Consider the following 21,655-nt stretch of genomic DNA (forward strand, 5'->3'; position numbering starts at 1 on the left):
TTTCTAAGGGGTCAAATATGGAAGGCCAAAAGGTTCAAATCGTCTTTCCCGGTACACGTCTTAACACTTGTAATTATCATTTTTTTGTACATGTGAAATTTGAGCCTGTCCAGTGTGTTTACAGGTGATTAGCACGCTTGTTATGGTCATTTTTACACACGTTCATTACACCTGTTCAGTGTTCATTACACCTGTTTAGTGTTCATTACACCTGTTCAGTGTTCATTACACCTGTTTAGTGTTCATTACACCTGTTCAGTGTTCATTACACCTGTTCAGTGTTCATTACACCTGTTTAGTGTTCATTACAGCTGTTCAGTGTTCATTACACCTGTTTAGTGTTCATTACACCTGTTCAGTGTTCATTACACCTGTTTAGTGTTCATTACACCTGTTCAGTGTTCATTACACCTGTTCAGTGTTCATTACACCTGTTCAGTGTTCGTTACACCTGTTCAGTGTTCATTACACGTGTTCATTACACCTGTTCAGTGTTCATTACACCTGTTCAGTGTTCATTTACACCTGTTCAGTGTTCATTACAGCTGTTCAGTGTTCATTACACCTGTTCAGTGTTCATTACACGTGCTTATTACACCTGTTCAGTGTTCATTACACCTGTTCAGTGTTCATTACACCTGTTCAGTGTTCATTACAGCTGTTCAGTGTTCATTACACCTGTTCAGTGTGGATTACACCTGTTCAGTGTTCATTACACCTGTTCAGTGTCCATTACACCTGTTCAGTGTTCATTACACCTGTTCAGTGTTCATTACAGCTGTTCAGTGTTCATTACACGTGTTCAGTGTTCGTTACACCTGTTCAGTGTTCATTACACCTGTTCATTACAGCTGTTCAGTGTTCATTACACGTGTTCAGTGTTCGTTACACCTGTTCAGTGTTCGTTACACCTGTTCAGTGTTCATTACACCTGTTCAGTGTTCATTACACGTGCTTATTACACCTGTTCAGTGTTCATTACACCTGTTCAGTGTTCATTACAGCTGTTCAGTGTTCATTACAGCTGTTCAGTGTTCATTACACCTGTTTAGTGTTCATTACACCTGTTTAGTGTTCATTACACCTGTTCAGTGTGGATTACACCTGTTCAGTGTTCATTACACCTGTTCAGTGTCCATTACACCTGTTCAGTGTTCATTACACCTGTTCAGTGTTCATTACAGCTGGTCAGTGTTCATTACAGCTGTTCAGTGTTCATTACACCTGTTCAGTGTTCATTACACGTGCTTATTACACCTGTTCAGTGTTCATTACACCTGTTCAGTGTTCATTACACGTGTTCATTACAGCTGGTCAGTGTTCATTACAGCTGTTCAGTGTTCATTACACCTGTTTAGTGTTCATTACACCTGTTCAGTGTTCGTTACACCTGTTCAGTGTTCATTACACCTGGGGGACGGTTGAGCTAACGTAGGCTAATGTGATTATTATGAGGTTTTAAGTAACAAGAACATTTCCCAGGACATAGACATATCTGATACTGGCAGAAAGCTTAACTTCTTGTTAATCTAACTGCACTGTCCAATTTACAGTAGCTATTACAGTGAAATAATACCATGCTATTGTTTGAGGAGAGTGCACAATTATGAACATGAAAAGTTATTAATAAACCAATTAAACACATTTTGGCAGTCTTGATACAACATTATGAACAGAAATGGTTCATGGAATCGGTCTAAACCGTTGCACATGCACTGCTGCCATCTACTGGCCATAATCTATATTGCGCCTAGACTTTTAAGTAGTATAATGAACTTTCTCTTGCATTTCAAAGATGATGAAAATAAATATGCATGTTTTTTCTTTGTAATGTCTTTTACCAGATCTAATGTGTTATATTCTCCTACATTCATTTCACATTTCCACAAAGTGCAAAGTGTTTCCTTTCAAATGGTATCAAGAATATGCATATCCTTGCTTCAGGTCCTGAGATACAGGCAGTTAGATTTGGGTATGTCATTTTAGGAGGAAATTTAAAAAGGGTCCAATCCTTAAGTTAATTTATGCCCTGAAAAATCAATTAAGTTCCTCCACATTGAAATGAATGGCAGCGAACTTGAAAATAGGCTGTTGTGACTGATTTTACATTAAATCTACGATGACTCTGTGAATATTTTCCAATGGGTCTCCTTGTTCTGTGGGAAGGTTGGTGTAGTTATCAACTAGGGTACGCTGTGATAATAAAGCACATCTCAGAGCTTGCAGGTATGACCTTTGACTCCCCAAGGTGGACCCATGGAGATGTCATTAACATGCCAATTATTGTATACATTGTTTCATACAGGTTAATAACATATCAAGTACCTTATTATACAAAGATTGTTCCTGATAATACAAAATTACATTACATATCCTCAACCCTGTTGGTCAAAATAACCAATGCCAGTGATAACCACATTGAGCTCCCTCCTATAGGTGGTTATGCCAGTGATAACCACATTGAGCTCCCTCCTATAGGTGGTTATGCCAGTGATAACCACATTGAGCTCCCTCCTATAGGTGGTTATGCCAGTGATAACCACATTGAGCTCCCTCCTATAGGTGGTTATGCCAGTGATAACCACATTGAGCACAGTGATAACAGACATGGACCTTAATGTAAATTGTCATTAGACTTTGCCACAACAAAGTGGGAAAATGTGGGAAATGTGTCCCTCTGGGCAATGGACTCATTTGGGATGTGTACTCTTCAATCATTGTGTAATCCATATCTGGCACTTAATGTGTTCTTTATGATATTTGTATTATGTTAACTCAGAATATATATATATATTTTCATGTGAGCAATAAAAGCTTATTCTGTTGTCATTGACATCAGAAAAGGGTCAAACTGACTGGCTGACTGGCTGGCTGACTGGCTGACTGGCTGACTGGCTGACTGGCTGACTGACTGACTGGCTGGCTGACTGGCTGACTGGCTGACTGACTGGCTGACTGGCTGACTGGCTGGCTGACTGACTGGCTGACTGGCTGACTGACTGGCTGGCTGACTGGCTGACTGGCTGACTGACTGGCTGACTGGCTGACTGACTGGCTGACTGGCTGACTGGCTGACTGACTGGCTGGCTGACTGGCTGACTGGCTGACTGGCTGACTGGCTGGCTGACTGGCTGACTGGCTGACTGGCTGGCTGACTGACTGGCTGGCTGACTGGCTGACTGGCTGACTGGCTGACTGGCTGACTGACTGGCTGACTGACTGGCTGACTGGCTGACTGACTGGCTGACTGGCTGACTGGCTGACTGCGCTACACAGACTCCCTTTGATGTCAAACTAATGCCATTCTGGAGCAGAATAATAAATACAATCAGGCGTTATTTATATAGCACATTTCAGGCATGAATGCAACACAATGCACTTAAAAATATGTACTACACTAGAAACATAAGAGGATAAAACACAACAAGGAATAACAAGTTTATAACTTAAAGACTAAAAAAGCACCCTACGGTAAATGCACACCTGTTCAGTGTGTTTACAGGTGATTAGAAAGCTTGTTATGGTCATTTTTACACACGTTCAATACACCTGTTCAGTGTTCAGTACACCTGTTCATTAAACCTGTTCAGTGTTCATTACACCTGTTCAGTGTTCATTACACCTGTTCAGTGTTCATTACACCTGTTCAGTGTTCATTAAACCTGTTCAGTGTTCATTACACCTGTTCATTACACCTGTTCAGTGTTCATTACACCTGTTCAGTGTTCATTACACCTGTTCAGTGTTCATTAGACCTGTTCAGTGTTCGTTACACCTGTTCAGTGTTCGTTACACCTGTTCAGTGTTCATTACATCTGTTAGTGTTCATTACACCTGTTCAGTGTTCATTACACATGTTCATTACACCTGTTCAGTATTCATTACACCTGTTCAGTGTTCATTAAACCTGTTCAGTGTTCATTACACCTGTTCAGTGTTCATTAAACCTGTTCAGTGTTCATTACACCTGTTCATTACACCTGTTCAGTGTTCATTACACCTGTTCAGTGTTCATTACACCTGTTCAGTGTTCATTACACCTGTTCAGTGTTCATTACACCTGTTCAGTGTTCTTTACACCTGTTCAGTGTTCATTACACCTGTTCAGTGTTCATTACACATGTTCATTACAAATCAAATCAAATCAAATCAAATTTATTTATATAGCCCTTCGTACATCAGCTGATATCTCAAAGTGCTGTACAGAAACCCAGCCTAAAACCCCAAACAGCAAGCAATGCAGGTGGAGAAGCACGGTGGCTAGGAAAAACTCCCTAGAAAGGCCAATACCTAGGAAGAAACCTAGAGAGGAACCAGGCTATGTGGGGTGGCCAGTCCTCTTCTGGCTGTGCCGGGTGGAGATTATAACAGAACATGGTCAAGATGTTCAATGTTCATAAATGACCAGCATGGTCGAATAATAATAAGGCAGAACAGTTGAAACTAGAGCAGCAGCACAGTCAGGTGGAAGTTGAAACTGAAGTTGAAACTGGAGCAGCAGCATGGCCATTACACCTGTTCAGTATTCATTACACCTGTTCAGTGTTCATTAAACCTGTTCAGTGTTCATTACACCTGTTCAGTGTTCATTACACCTGTTCAGTGTTCATTACACCTGTTCAGTGTTCATTACACACGTCCATTACACCTGTTCAGTGTTCATTACACCTGTTCAGTGTTCTTTACACCCGTTCAGTGTTCATTACACCTGTTCGGTGTTCGTTACACCTGTTCAGTGTTCATTACACATGTTCATTACACCTGTTCAGTGTTCATTACACCTGTTCAGTGTTCATTACAGATGTTCATTACACCTGTTCAGTGTTCATTACACATGTTCATTACACCTGTTCAGTGTTCATTACACCTGTTCAGTGTTCATTACACCTGTTCATTACACCTGTTCAGTGTTCATTACACCTGGTCAGTGTTCATTACACCTGTTCAGTGTTCCTTACACCTGTTCATTACACCTGTTCAGTGTTCCTTACACCTGTTCATTACACCTGTTCACTGTTCATTACACCTGTTCAGTGTTCAGTACACCTGTTCATTACACCTGTTCAGTGTTCATTACACCTGTTACACCTGTTCAGTGTTCATTACACCTGTTCAGTGTTCATTAAACCTGTTCAGTGTTCATTACACCTGTTCATTACACCTGTTCAGTGTTCATTACACCTGTTCAGTGTTCATTACACATGTTCATTACACCTGTTCAGTGTTCATTACACCTGTTCAGTGTTCATTACACATGTTCATCACACCTGTTCAGTGTTCGTTACACCTGTTCAGTGTTCATTACACATGTTCATTACACCTGTTCAGTGTTCATTACACCTGTTCAGTGTTCCTTACACCTGTTCATTACACCTGTTCAGTGTTCATTAAACCTGTTCAGTGTTCATTACACATGTTCATTACACCTGTTCAGTGTTCATTACACCTGTTCAGTGTTCATTAGACATGTTCATTACACCTGTTCAGTGTTCGTTACACCTGTTCAGTGTTCATTACACATGTTCATTACACCTGTTCAGTGTTCATTACACCTGTTCAGTGTTCATTACACCTGTTCAGTGTTCCTTACACCTGTTCATTACACCTGTTCACTGTTCATTACACCTGTTCAGTGTTCAGTACACCTGTTCATTACACCTGTTCAGTGTTCATTACACCTGTTACACCTGTTCAGTGTTCATTACACCTGTTCAGTGTTCATTAAACCTGTTCAGTGTTCATTACACCTGTTCATTACACCTGTTCAGTGTTCATTACACCTGTTCAGTGTTCATTACACCTGTTCAGTACACCTGTTCATTACACCTGTTCAGTGTTCATTACACCTGTTCAGTGTTCGTTACACCTGTTCAGTGTTCATTACATCTGTTCAGTGTTCATTACACCTGTTCAGTGTGCATTACACATGTTCATTACACCTGTTCAGTATTCATTACACCTGTTCAGTGTTCATTAAACCTGTTCAGTGTTCATTACACCTGTTCATTACACGTGTGCAGTGTTCATTACACCTGTTCAGTGTTCATTTCACCTGTTCAGTGTTCATTAAACCTGTTCATTACACCTGTTCAGTGTTCATTACACCTGTTCAGTGTTCATTACACCTTTTCAGTGTTCGTTACACCTGTTCAGTGTTCATTACACCTGTTCAGTGTTCATTACACCCGTTCAGTGTTCATTACACCTGTTCAGTGTTCATTACACATGTTCATTACACCTGTTCAGTGTTCATTACACCTGTTCAGTGTTCATTACACCTGTACACTACACCTGTTCAGTGTTCATTACACCTGTTCAGTGTTCATTACACCTGTTCAGTGTTCATTACACCTTTTCAGTGTTCGTTACACCTGTTCAGTGTTCATTACACCTGTTCAGTGTTCATTACACCTGTTCAGTGTTCATTACACCTGTTCAGTGTTCATTACACCTGTTCAGTGTTCATTACAGCTGTTCAGTGTTCATTACACCTGTACACTACACCTGTTCAGTGTTCATTACACCTGTTCAGTGTTCATTACACCTGTTCAGTGTTCATTACACCTGTTCAGTGTTCATTACACCTGTTCAGTGTTCGTTACACCTGTTCAGTGTTCATTACACCTGTTCATTACACCTGTTCAGTGTTCATTACACCTGTTCAGTGTTGATTACACCAGTTCAGTGTTCATTAAACCTGTTCAGTGTTCATTACACCTGTTCATTACACCTGTTCATTGTTCATTACACCTGTTCAGTGTTCATTACACCTGTTCATTACATCTGTTCAGTGTTCATTACACCTGTTCAGTTTTCATTACACCTGTTCAGTGTTCATTACACCTGTTCAGTGTTCGTTACACCTGTTCAGTGTTCGTTACACCTGTTCAGTGTTCATTACACCTGTTCAGTGTTCATTACACCTGTTCAGTGTTCATTACACCTGTTCAGTGTTCATTACACCTGTTCAGTGTTCATTACACATGTTCATTACACCTGTTCAGTGTTCATTACACCTGTTCAGTGTTCATTACACCTGTACACTACACCTGTTCAGTGTTCATTACACCTGTTCAGTGTTCATTACACCTGTTCAGTGTTCGTTACACCTGTTCATTGTTCATTACACCTGCTCAGTGTTCATTACAGCTGTTCAGTGTTCATTACAGCTGTTCAGTGTTCATTACACCTGTTCAGTGTGGATCACACCTGTTCAGTGTTCATTACACCTGTTCAGTGTCCATTACACCTGTTCAGTGTTCAGTACACCTGTTCATTACACCTGTTCAGTGTTCATTACACCTGTTCAGTGTTCATTACACCTGTTCATTACACCTGTTCATTGTTCATTACACCTGTTCAGTGTTCATTACACCTGTTCAGTGTTCATTACACCTGTTCAGTGTTCATTACACCTGTTCAGTGTTCGTTACACCTGTTCAGTGTTCATTACACCTGTTCATTACACCTGTTCAGTGTTCATTACACCTGTTCAGTGTTGATTACACCAGTTCAGTGTTCATTAAACCTGTTCAGTGTTCATTACACCTGTTCATTGTTCATTACACCTGTTCAGTGTTCATTACACCTGTTCATTACATCTGTTCAGTGTTCATTACACCTGTTCAGTGTTCATTACACCTGTTCAGTAATGAACACTGTTCATTACACCTGTTCAGTGTTCATTACACCTGTTCATTACACCTGTTCAGTGTTCATTACACCTGTTCAGTGTTCATTACACCTGTTCAGTAATGAACACTGTTCATTACACCTGTTCAGTGTTCATTACACCTGTTCAGTGTTCATTACACATGTTCATTACACCTGTTCAGTGTTCATTACACCTGTTCATTACATCTGTTCAGTGTTCATTACACCTGTTCAGTGTTCATTACACCTGTTCAGTGTTCGTTACACCTGTTCAGTGTTCATTACACCTGTTCAGTGTTCATTACACCGGTTCAGTGTTCATTACACCTGTTCAGTGTTTATTAAACCTGTTCAGTGTTCAGTACAACTGTTCATTACACCTGTTCAGTGTTCATTACACCTGTTCAGTGTTCATTACACCTGTACAGTGTCCGTTGCACCTGTTCAGTGTTCATTACACCTGTTCAGTGTTCGTTACACCTGTTCAGTGTTCATTACACCTGTTCAGTGTTCATTACACCTGTACACTACACCTGTTCAGTGTTCATTACACCTGTCCAGTGTTCATTACACCTGCTCAGTGTTCATTACACCTGTACACTACACCTGTTCAGTGTTCATTACACCTGTTCATTACACCTGTTCAGTGTTCATTACACCTGTGCAGTGTTCATTACACCTGTTCAGTGTTCAGTACACCTGTTCATTACACCTGTTCAATGTTCATTACACCTGTTCAGTGTTCATTACACCTGTTCAGTGTTCATTACACCTGTTCAGTGTTCATTACACCTGTTCATTGTCCATTACACCTGTTCAGTGTTCATTAAACCTGTTCAGTGTTCATTACACCTGTTCATTACACCAGTTCAGTGTTCATTACACCTGTTTAGTGTTCATTACACCTGTTCAGTGTTCAGTACACCTGTTCATTACACCCATTCAGTGTTCATTACACCTGTTCAGTGTTCAGTACACCTGTTCATTACACCTGTTCAGTGTTCATTGCACCTGATCAGTGTTCATTACACCTGCTCAGTGTTCATTACACATGTTCATTACACCTGTTCAGTGTTCATTACACCTGTTCAGTGTTCATTACACCTGTGCACTACACCTGTTCAGTGTTCATTACACCTGTTCAGTGTTCATTACACCTGTTCAGTGTTCCTTACACCTGTTTCTTACACCTGTTCATTGTTCATTACATCTGTTCAGTATTCATTACACCTGTTCAGTGTTCATTACACCTGTTCAGTGTTCATTACACCTGTTCAGTGTTCATTACACATGTTCATTACACCTGTTCAGTGTTCATTACACCTGTTCAGTGTTCATTACACCTGTTTAGTGTTCATTACACCTGTTCAGTGTTCATTACACCTGTTCAGTGTTCGTTACACCTGTTCATTGTTCATTACACCTGTACACTACACCTGTTCAGTGTTCATTACAGCTGTTCAGTGTTCATTACATCTGTTCAGTGTTCATTACACCTGTTCAGTGTTCATTACACTTGTTCAGTGTTCGTTACACCTGTTCAGTGTTCATTACACCTGTTCAGTGTTCATGACATCTGTTCAGTGTTCATTACACCTGTTCAGTGTTCATTACACCTGTTCAGTGTTCATTACACCTGTTCAGTGTTCATTATACCTGTTCAGTGTTCATTACACCTGTTCAGTGTTCATTACACCTGTTCAGTGTTCAGTACACCTGTTCATTACACCTGTTCAGTGTTCATTACACCCGATCAGTGTTCATTACACCTGTTCAGTGTTCATTACACATGTCCATTACACCTGTTCAGTGTTCATTACACCTGTTCAGTGTTCATTACACATGTTCATTACACCTGTTCAGTGTTCATTACACCTGTTCATTACACCTGTTCATTGTTCATTACACCTGTTCAGTGTTCATTACACCTGTTCAGTGTTCATTACACCTGTTCAGTGTTCATTACACCTGTTCAGTGTTCATTACACCTGTTCATTACACCTGTTCAGTGTTCATTACACCTGTTCAGTGTTCATTACACCTGTTCAGTGTTTATTAAACCTGTTCAGTGTTCATTACACCTGTTCAGTGTTCATTACACCTGTACAGTGTCCGTTACACCTGTTCAGTGTTCATTACACCTGTTCAGTGTTCGTTACACCTGTTCAGTGTTCATTACACCTGTTCAGTGTTCATTACACATGTTCATTACACCTGTTCAGTGTTCATTACACCTGTTCAGTGTTCATTACACCTGTACACTACACCTGTTCAGTGTTCATTACACCTGTTCAGTGTTCATTACACATGTTCAGTGTTCCTTACACCTGTTCATTACACCTGCTCAGTGTTCATTACACCTGTACACTACACCTGTTCAGTGTTCATTACAGCTGTTCAGTGTTCATTACATCTGTTCAGTGTTCATTACACCTGTTCAGTGTTCATTACACTTGTTCAGTGTTCGTTACACCTGTTCAGTGTTCATTACACCTGTTCAGTGTTCGTTACACCTGCTCAGTGTTCATTACACCTGTTCATTACACCTGTTCAGTGTTCATTACACCTGTTCAGTGTTCATTACACCTGTTCAGTGTTCATTACACCTGTTCAGTGTTCAGTACACCTGTTAATTACACCTGTTCAGTGTTCATTACATCTGTTCAGTGTTCATTACACCTGTTCAGTGTTCATTACACCTGTTCAGTGTTCAGTACACCTGTTCATTACACCTGTTCAGTGTTCATTACACCTGTTCAGTGTTCATTACACATGTTCATTACACCTGTTCAATGTTCATTACACCTGTTCAGTTTTCATTACACCTGTACACAACACCTGTTCAGTGTTCATTACACCTGTTCAGTGTTCATTACACCTTTTCAGTGTTCATTACACCTGTACACTTCACCTGTTCAGTGTTCCTTACACCTGTTCCTTACACCTGTTCAGTGTTCATTACATCTGTTCAGTGTTCATTACACCTGTTCAGTGTTCGTTACACCTGTTCAGTGTTCATTACACCTGTTCAGTGTTCGTTACACCTGTTCAGTGTTCATTACACCTGTTCAGTGTTCGTTACACCTGTTCAGTGTTCATTACACCTGTTCAGTGTTCATTACACATGTTCATTACACCTGTTCAGTGTTCATTACACCTGTTCAGTGTTCATTACACCTGTACACTACACGTGTTCAGTGTTCATTACACCTGTTCAGTGTTCCTTACACCTGTTCCTTACACCTGTTCAGTGTTCATTACATCTGTTCAGTGTTCATTACACCTGTTCAGTGTTCGTTACACCTGTTCAGTGTTCATTACACCTGTTCAGTGTTCATTACACCTGTTCAGTGTTCATTACACCTGTTCAGTGTTTGTTACACCTGTTCAGTGTTCATTACACCTGTTCAGTGTTCATTACACATGTTCATTACACCTGTTCAGTGTTCATTACACCTGTACACTACACCTGTTCAGTGTTCATTACACATGTTCATTACACCTGTTCAGTGTTCATTACATCTGTACACTACACCTGTTCAGTGTTCATTACATCTGTACACTACACCTGTTCAGTGTTCATTACACCTGTTCAGTCTATTGGTAAATAATGGCGTTATTGGAGTTGTTTTTGGAGAATTGCTGAAAACAACTTATTTGGTAACTAACGTCCCATTTGGTAACTAACCCTAACCCATTTAGCGATTTTAAAAAAGCACATGAAGGCTTCCTAATTCATAGAGGTACTTTCTTATTTTACTTAGCTATCCTAACCCTAACCCTAACCCTAATTCATAGAGGTACTTTCTTATTTTACTTAGCTATCCAAACCCTAACCCTAATTCATAGAGGTACTTTCTTATTTTACTTAGCTATCCTAACCCTAACCCTAATTCATAGAGGTACTTTCTTATTTTAATTAGCTATCAGTCATTTTTCCTTGTCTGAAGTATCATCCTCTAAAGTCCACGTGGGAAAAAAAATATGACACTTTCCATCCATAGATAGTTAGTGTCATACCCGATAGGTATGTGTCGCACTTTCCATCCACAGATCGCTAGTGTCATACCCGAAAGGTATGTGTCGCACTTTCCATCCACAGATCGTTAGTGTCATACCCGAAAGGTATGTGTCGCACTTTCCATCCACAGATCGCTAGTGTCATACCCGAAAGGTATGTGTCGCACTTTCCATCCACAGATCGTTAGTGTCATACCTGAAAGGTGTGTCGCACTTTCCATCCACAGATCGTTAGTGTCATACCCGAAAGGTATGTGTCGCACTTTCCATCCACAGATAGTTAGTGTCATACCCGATAGGTATGTGTCGCACTTTCCATCCACAGATCGCTAGTGTCATACACGAAAGGTATGTGTCGCACTTTCCATCCACAGATCGTTAGTGTCATACCCGAAAGGTATGTGTCGCACTTTCCATCCACAGATCGCTAGTGTCATACCCGAAAGGTATGTGTCGCACTTTCCATCCACAGATCGTTAGTGTCATACCTGAAAGGTATGTGTCGCACTTTCCATCCACAGATCGTTAGTGTCATACCCGAAAGGTATGTGTCGCACTTTCCATCCACAGATCGTTAGTGTCATACCCGAAAGGTATGTGTCACACTTTCCATCCACAGATAGTTAGTGTCATACCCGATAGGTATGTGTCGCACTTTCCATCCACAGATCGCTAGTGTCATACCCGAAAGGTATGTGTCGCACTTTCCATCCACAGATCGTTAGTGTCATACCCGAAAGGTATGTGTCGCACTTTCCATCCACAGATCGCTAGTGTCATACCCGAAAGGTATGTGTCGCACTTTCCATCCACAGATCGTTAGTGTCATACCCGAAAGGTATGTGTCGCACTTTCCATCCACAGATCGTTAGTGTCATACCCGAAAGGTATGTGTCGCATTTTCCATCCACATATCGTTAGTGTCATACCCGAAAGGTATGTGTCGCACTTTCCATCCACAGATCGTTAGTGTCATACCCGAAAGGTATGTGTCGCACTTTCTATCCACATATCGTTAGTGTCATACCCGAAAGGTATGTGTCGCACTTTCCATCCACATATCGTTAGTGTCATACCCGAAAGGTATGTGTCGCACTTTCCATCCACATATCGTTAGTGTCATACCCGAAAGGTATGTGTCGCACTTTCCATCCACAGATAGTTTAAATCACTAATTACATTACATTAACAATGCTTAAAACATTTCAAAGGTCTTGGATGAAAATTAAAAACGACAAGGATACAAAAATCTCCTTTCTCCATACAGCCAGACTGACCATAACAGCTGAAACAGAGCAGTACCTTCTCCATACAGCTAGACTGAACATACCAGCTGAAACAGAGCAGTACCTTCTCCAGACAGCTAGACTGACCATAACAGCTGAAACAGAGCAGTACCTTCTCCATACAGCTAGACTGACCATAACAGCTGAAACAGAGCAGTACCTTCTCCTCCATACAGCTAGACTGACCATAACAGCTGAAACAGAGCAGTACCTTCTCCATACAGCTAGGAGATACAGTGGGATATTGGTCATGGTGCACTTCCTAAGGCTTCCACTAGAAGTCAACAGTCTTTAGAACGTTGTTGCAGGCTTCTACTGTGAAGTGGGGCCGAATGAGAGGGGAATGAGTCAGGTGTCTGGCAGAGAGCCACGAGCTGGCCACACTCGTTCACGTGAGAGTGACCTGTGTTCCATTGCAATTCTACAGACAAAGGAATTCTCCGGTTGGAACATTATTGAAGATTTCTGATAAAACATCCGAATGATTGATTCTATACATCATTTGACATGTTTCTACAGACTGTAACGGAACTTTTTTACATTTCATCTGCAACTAGTGAACTCGCTTTGTGAGTTTGAATTTGTTTACCAAACGCGCTAAACAAAAGAAGCTAATTGGACATAAATAATGGACATTATCGAACAAATCAAGCATTTATTGTGGAACTAGGATTCCTGGGAGTACATTCTGATGAAGATCATCAAAGGTAAGGGAATATTTATAATGTTATTTCTGACTTCTGTTGACTGCACAATATGGCGGATATCTTTTTGGCTTGTTTGGGCTCTGAGTGCCGTACTCAGATTATTGCATGGTTTGCTTTTTCCGTAAATATTTTTTGAAATCTGACACAGCGGTTGCATTAAGGAGAAGTGTATAGTGTATTTCTGTTGAATTGATGTGGCTATGCAAAATCACTGGATGTTTTTGGAACTAGTGAAAGTAACGCGCCAATGTAAACTCAGATTTTTTTATATAAATATTAACTTTATCAAACAAAACATACATGTATTGTGTAACATGAAGTCCTATGAGTGTCATCTGATGAATATCATCAAAGGTTAGTGATTCATTTTATCTCTATTTGTGCTTTTTGTGACTCCTCTCTTTGGCTGGAAACATGGCTGTATTTTTCTGTGAGTTGTTGGTGACCTAACATAATCGGTTGTGGTGCTTTCGCTGTAAAGCCTATTTGAAATCGGACACTGAGGTGGGATTAAAAACAAGATTATCTTTAAAATGGTATGACATACTTGTATGTTTGAGGAATTTGAATTATTGGATTACTGTTGTTTTGAATTTGGCGCCCTGCACTTTCACTGGCTGTTGTCATATCGATCCTGTTAACGGGATTGCAGCCACAAGAAGTTTTAAGGGAAAGTGTGTTTATAACTGTGCTTAGGCCTGCAGTGTTCACATTAAGCTATCTAATTTGCATAGCTCGTTCACAGTGGAACACAAACGAGTCTAGGCAAGATGGCTGCGCCCTGTGGGAGATGAAACGTGGCCTCGCAACACATAGCTCACTCTCAGGGAGAACTGCAAGCCCGCCTGAGCGAAACATACACAGACTCCCGATCTTGCAGGGTTAGGCGCAGTCCCCGAGCCCAAAGGCTGAGACCAAAGGCTAACTCGGAGGGTGTACAGACAAGTCACAGACAACTAGGACAAGCCCTCAGCGCCGCAATACTGGTCGACCAAACCGAGTATCGCCCAGCTTGGTACACTGTCAGAAGTAATTAAATACAAGGACAAAACCCAAACGAGATGGCAGAAGCCAAACCGAGTTGGGGGACAGCAGAGCATCCAGCTAGCTAGCTGCTCCAAGCTATTGAATTGCTGAGGGTATACTTCTGATAGAGATGCTAGCTACTCCAAGCTATTGAAAAGCTGAGGGTATACTTCTCCACTCATACACTCTAACATAGAGCTCTTACCAAGCTAATTCTCTCTAGAAGGAGCCCAAAAAAAAGAAGTAGTGCGGCAGCAGCTATTTAAGGGTGTTAGCCACAGCACTACCCGGTACACGGGACTAATCTGAAATTCGTACTCGGAATGTATCCTGTCTTAAGGAAGGATACCATATTGGAGTGATCCTATGTAGTGCTACTGAGATCTGTCAGGCTTGATCTCCCATTCTCACGTTCTTAGTGGAGGAGAGATTGACTTCATCACTACTTGTATTTATGAGAGGTATTGACATGTTGAATGCACCAAGCTGTCTGTTTGAGCTGCTGGCATACAGCTTGGACACCCATGCATACCTCACCAGAGGTCTCTTCACAGTCCACAAGTCCAGAACAGACTATGGGAGGTGCACAGTACTACATAGAGCCATGACTACGTGGAACTCTATTCCACAGTACTACATAGAGCCATGACTACATGGAACTCTATTCCACAGTACTACATAGAGCCATGACTACGTGGAACTCTATTCCACAGTACTACATAGAGCCATGACTACATGGAACTCTATTCCACAGTACTACATAGAGCCATGACTACGTGGAACTCTATTCCACAGTACTACATAGAGCCATGACTACATGAAACTCTATTCCTCAGTACTACATAGAGCCATGACTACATGGAACTCTATTCCACAGTACTACATAGAGCCATGACTACATGGAACTCTATTCCACAGTACTACATAGAGCCATGACTACATGGAACTCTATTCCACAGTACTACATAGAGCCATGACTACATGGAACTCTATTCCACAGTACTACATAGAGCCATGACTACATGGAACTCTATTCCACAGTACTACATAGAGCCATGACTACATGGAACTCTATTCCACAGTACTACATAGAGCCATGACTACATGGAACTCTATTCCACAGTACTACATAGAGCCATGACTACATGGAACTCTATTCCACAGTACTACATAGAGCCATGACTACATGAAACTCTATTCCACAGTACTACATAGAGCCATGACTACATGGAACTCTATTCCACAGTACTACATAGAGCCATGACTACATGGAACTCTATTCCACAGTACTACATAGAACCATGACTACATGGAACTCTATTCCACAGTACTACATAGAGCCATGACTACATGGAACTCTATTCCACAGTACTACATAGAGCCATGACTACATGGAACTCTATTCCACATCAAGTAACTGATGCAGCAGGAGAATCAGATTTTAAAATACATATACATAGATATATACAATACAATAAATACAAATAATGTCTTCAGCGGAAGACCCTAAAAAGGGCCAGACTCCAGCCACCCAAGTCATAGACTGTTCCCTCTGCTACCATACTGAAACCGTTACCGAAGCACCAAGAACCAACAGGACCTGAACAGCTTCTACCCCAAGTCATAAGACTGATAGTCTGAATGGCTATTGGTTAACTACTTAACTATCTACACTGACCCTTTATGCACAAACTATTTTGACTCATGCTGCTGTTACTGTTTATTATCTGTTCTGTTGCCTAGTTACTTTATCCCTACCTATGTGTACATATCTACCTCAATTACCTCGTACCCCTGCACATTGACTCAGTAGCCCATGCATAGAGCCAAGTTACATCAGAATGTACATCACCCTGGACTGTATAACAATAACATCAGAATGTACATCACCCTGGATTGTATAACAATAACATCAGAATGTACATCACCCTGGACTGTATAACAATAACATCAGAATGTACATCACCCTGGACTGTATAACAATAACATCAGAATGTACATCACCCTGGACTGTATAACAATAACATCAGAATGTACATCACCCTGGACTGTATAACAATAACATCAGAATGTACATCACCCTGGACTGTATAACAATAACATCAGAATGTACATCACCCTGGACTGTATAACAATAACATCAGAATGTACATCACCCTGGACTGTATAACAATAACATCAGAATGTACATCACCCTGGACTGTATAACAATAACATCAGAATGTACATCACCCTGGACTGTATAACAATAACATCAGAATGTACATCACCCTGGACTGTATAACAATAACATCAGAATGTACATCACCCTGGACTGTATAACAATAACATCAGAATGTACATCACCCTGGACTGTATAACAATAACATCAGAATGTACATCACCCTGGACTGTATAACAATAACATCAGAATGTTAATGTTGTAAATGACTATTGTAGCTGGAAACGGCTGTTTTTATGGAATATCTACATAGGCGTACAGAGGCCCATTATCAGCAACCATCACTCCTGTGTTCCAATGGCACGTTGTGTTAGCTAATCCACGTTTATAATTTTAAAAGGCTAACTGATCATTAGAAAACCCTTTTGCAGTTATGTTAGCACAGCTGAAAGCTGTTCTGATTAAAAGAAGCAATTTTATTTTTATTGGCCAGTCTGAGATATTGCTTTTTCTTTGCAACTCTCTTGGCTCATGCGTGGAGAACCAGTACTGAGTAATGATAACGGCTCTATGGGGTACCAGTACTGAGTAATGATAACGGCTCTATGGGGTACCAGTACTGAGTAATGATAACGGCTCTATGGAGAACCAGTACTGAGTAATGATAACGGCTCTATGGAGAACCAGTACTGAGTAATGATAACGGCTCTATGGAGAACCAGTACTGAGTAATGATAACGGCTCTATGGAGAACCAGTACTGAGTAATGATAACGGCTCTATGGAGAACCAATACTGAGTAATGATAACGGCTCTATGGAGAACCAGTACTGAGTAATGATAACGGCTCTATGGGGTACCAGTACTGAGTAATGATAACGGCTCTATGGGGTACCAGTACTGAGTAATGATAACGGCTCTATGGGGTACCAGTACTGAGTAATGATAACGGCTCTATGGAGAACCAGTACTGAGTAATGATAACGGCTCTATGGGGTACCAGTACTGAGTAATGATAACGGCTCTATGGGGTACCAGTACTGAGTAATGATAACGGCTCTATGGGGTACCAGTACTGAGTAATGATAACGGCTCTATGGAGAACCAGTACTGAGTAATGATAACGGCTCTATGGGGTACCAGTACTGAGTAATGATAACGGCTCTATGGAGAACCAGTACTGAGTAATGATAACGGCTCTATGGGGTACCAGTACTGAGTAATGATAACGGCTCTATGGGGTACCAGTACTGAGTAATGATAACGGCTCTATGGGGTACCAGTACTGAGTAATGATAACGGCTCTATGGGGTACCAGTACTGAGTAATGATAACGGCTCTATGGGGTACCAGTACTGAGTAATGATAACGGCTCTATGGGGTACCAGTACTGAGTAATGATAACGGCTCTATGGGGTACCAGTACTGAGTAATGATAACGGCTCTATGGGGTACCAGTACTGAGTAATGATAACGGCTCTATGGGGTACCAGTACTGAGTAATGATAACGGCTCTATGGGGTACCAGTACTGAGTAATGATAACGGCTCTATGGGGTACCAGTACTGAGTAATGATAACGGCTCTATGGGGTACCAGTACTGAGTAATGATAACGGCTCTATGGGGTACCAGTACTGAGTAATGATAACGGCTCTATGGGGTACCAGTACTGAGTAATGATAACGGCTCTATGGGGTACCAGTACTGAGTAATGATAACGGCTCTATGGGGTACCAGTACTGAGTAATGATAACGGCTCTATGGGGTACCAGTACTGAGTAATGATAACGGCTCTATGGGGTACCAGTACTGAGTAATGATAACGGCTCTATGGGGTACCAGTACTGAGTAATGATAACGGCTCTATGGGGTACCAGTACTGAGTAATGATAACGGCTCTATGGGGTACCAGTACTGAGTAATGATAACGGCTCTATGGGGTACCAGTACTGAGTAATGATAACGGCTCTATGGGGTACCAGTACTGAGTAATGATAACGGCTCTATGGGGTACCAGTACTGAGTAATGATAACGGCTCTATGGGGTACCAGTACTGAGTAATGATAACGGCTCTATGGGGTACCAGTACTGAGTAATGATAACGGCTCTATGGGGTACCAGTACTGAGTAATGTGCAGGGGTACAAGGTAATTAAGTCAGATACATAAAGTTATATAAATATATATAGCACTAAGTACTCTGTATGGTTCTACACATACACATCCTTACACATCCTTACACATCCTTACACATCCTTACACATCCTTACTGAGACCTAGACAACCAGGTGAGGGGAGTTCCTTACTGAGACCTAGACAACCAGGTGAGGGGAGTTCTTTACTGAGACCTAGACAACCAGGTGAGGGGAGTTCCTTACTGAGACCTAGACAACCAGGTGAGGGGAGTTCCTTACTGAGACCTAGACAACCAGGTGAGGGGAGTTCTTTACTGAGACCTAGACAACCAGGTGAGGGGAGGTCCTTACTGAGACCTAGACAACCAGGTGAGGGGAGTTCCTTACTGAGACCTAGACAACCAGGTGAGGGGAGTTCTTTACTGAGACCTAGACAACCAGGTGAGGGGAGGTCCTTACTGAGACCTAGACAACCAGGTGAGGGGAGTTCCTTACTGAGACCTAGACAACCAGGTGAGGGGAGTTCCTTACTGAGACCCCAACAACCAGGTGAGGGGAGTTCCTTACTGAGACCTAGACAACCAGGTGAGGGGAGTTCCTTACTAAGACCTAGACAACTAGGAGAAGGGAGTTCCTTACTAAGACCCCAACAACCAGGTGAGGGGAGTTCCTTACTGAGACCTAGACAACCAGGTGAGGGGAGTTTCTTACTGAGACCTAGACAACCAGGTGAGGGGAGTTCCTTACTGAGACCTAGACAACCAGGTGAGGGGAGTTCCTTACTGAGACCTGGACAACCAGGTGAGGGGAGTTCCTTACTGAGACCTAGACAACCAGGTAAGGGGAGTTCCTTACTGAGACCTAGACAACCAGGTGAGGGGAGTTCCTTACTGAGACCTAGACAACCATGTGAGGGGAGTTCCTTACTAAGACCTAGACAACTAGGAGAAGGGAGTTCCTTACTGAGACCTAGACAACCAGGTGAGGGGAGTTCCTTACTGAGACCTAGACAACCAGGTGAGGGGAGTTCCTTACTGAGACCTAGACGACCAGGTGAGGAGAGTTCCTTACTAAGACCTAGACAACCAGGTGAGGGGAGTTCCTTACTGAGACCTAGACGACCAGGTGAGGAGAGTTCCTTACTAAGACCTAGACAACCAGGTGAGGGGAGTTCCTTACTGAGACCTAGACGACCAGGTGAGGAGAGTTCCTTACTAAGACATAGACAACCAGGTGAGGGGAGTTCCTTACTGAGACCTAGACGACCAGGTGAGGAGAGTTCCTTACTAAGACCTAGACAACCAGGTGAGGGGAGGTCCTTACTGAGACCTAGACAACCAGGTGAGGGGAGTTCCTTACTGAGACCTAGACAACCAGGTGAGGGGAGTTCCTTACTGAGACCTAGACGACCAGGTGAGGAGAGTTCCTTACTAAGACCTAGACAACCAGGTGAGGGGAGTTCCTTACTGAGACCTAGACGACCAGGTGAGGAGAGTTCCTTACTAAGACCTAGACAACCAGGTGAGGGGAGTTCCTTACTGAGACCTAGACAACCAGGTGAGGGGACTACCTTACTAATTAGTGACCTTAATTCGTCCATCAAGTACAAGGGAAGAGCAAAAACCCACCGACACTCGGCCCTCCATGGAATGAGTTTGACACGATGTGTTGAACAGGAAGTGAGAATAGAACAGGAAGTGAAATAAAGAGCGTTGGCTGTTATAGCTCCACCTTCAAGAAAAGTCTCTGTGAATGTGTAAAAATAGGAAAATTACTACAACGGGTATAACTCATCTAGATTGTCCTCTTAAAAAAAAAATATGGCTCCATTTATAACACAATGACAGACCAATGCCAACACCAAATTCTGATGTTAATGAATTGATACTTTCAAAGTGACACTGATCCAGAAGAACTGGACATGTGATATAAAATGAGAGTACCTTTGTCTTGTCTTTAAACCCTCTTTGGTTTGTTGTTCAGTTAACTTGTCTCAACTCTTTGTTTTAAATGGTTCAGAGTGAACTATTTGAAATGTTTAGAAAGTTTACTCGTATTGAATACACCTCAAATCTTACTTCATACATCCAATGACTCCTTATCAAAGATGGTGGATAAATAAGAGGCGTTTTCATTTACATTTTAGTCATTTAGTAGATGGTCTTATCCAGAATGACTTACAGTCAGTACATTCATCTCCAGATAGCTAGGAGGGACAAGCACATATCACCGTCATAGAAAGTACATTTTTCTCAATAACGTTGCTGTCAGTAGAGTCAGAGCTAGAAGGGGGGTGGGGGGGTCAGTGCTGGTTAAGTAGGGTTTCAGACATTTTCGGAAGATGGGCAGGGACTCTGCTGACCTAGTTCCAGGGGGAAGATGGACAGGGTCTCTGATGTCCTAACTTCAGGGAGAAGATGGACAGGGACTCTGTTGTCCTAGCTTCAGGGGGAAGATGGGCAGGGACTCTGCTGACCTAGTTCCACGGGGGAAGATGGGCAGGGACTCTGCTGACCTAGTTCCAGGGGGAAGATGGGCAGGGACTCTGCTTTCCTAGCTTCAGGGGGAAGATGGACAGGGACTCTGCTTTCCTAGCTTCAGGGGGAAGATGGGCAGGGACTCTGATGTCCTAGTTCCAGGGGGAAGATGGACAGGGACTCTGCTGTC

This window comes from Oncorhynchus kisutch, linkage group LG19 (assembly GCF_002021735.2).
Source record: "Oncorhynchus kisutch isolate 150728-3 linkage group LG19, Okis_V2, whole genome shotgun sequence".
NCBI lineage: Eukaryota > Metazoa > Chordata > Actinopteri > Salmoniformes > Salmonidae > Oncorhynchus > Oncorhynchus kisutch.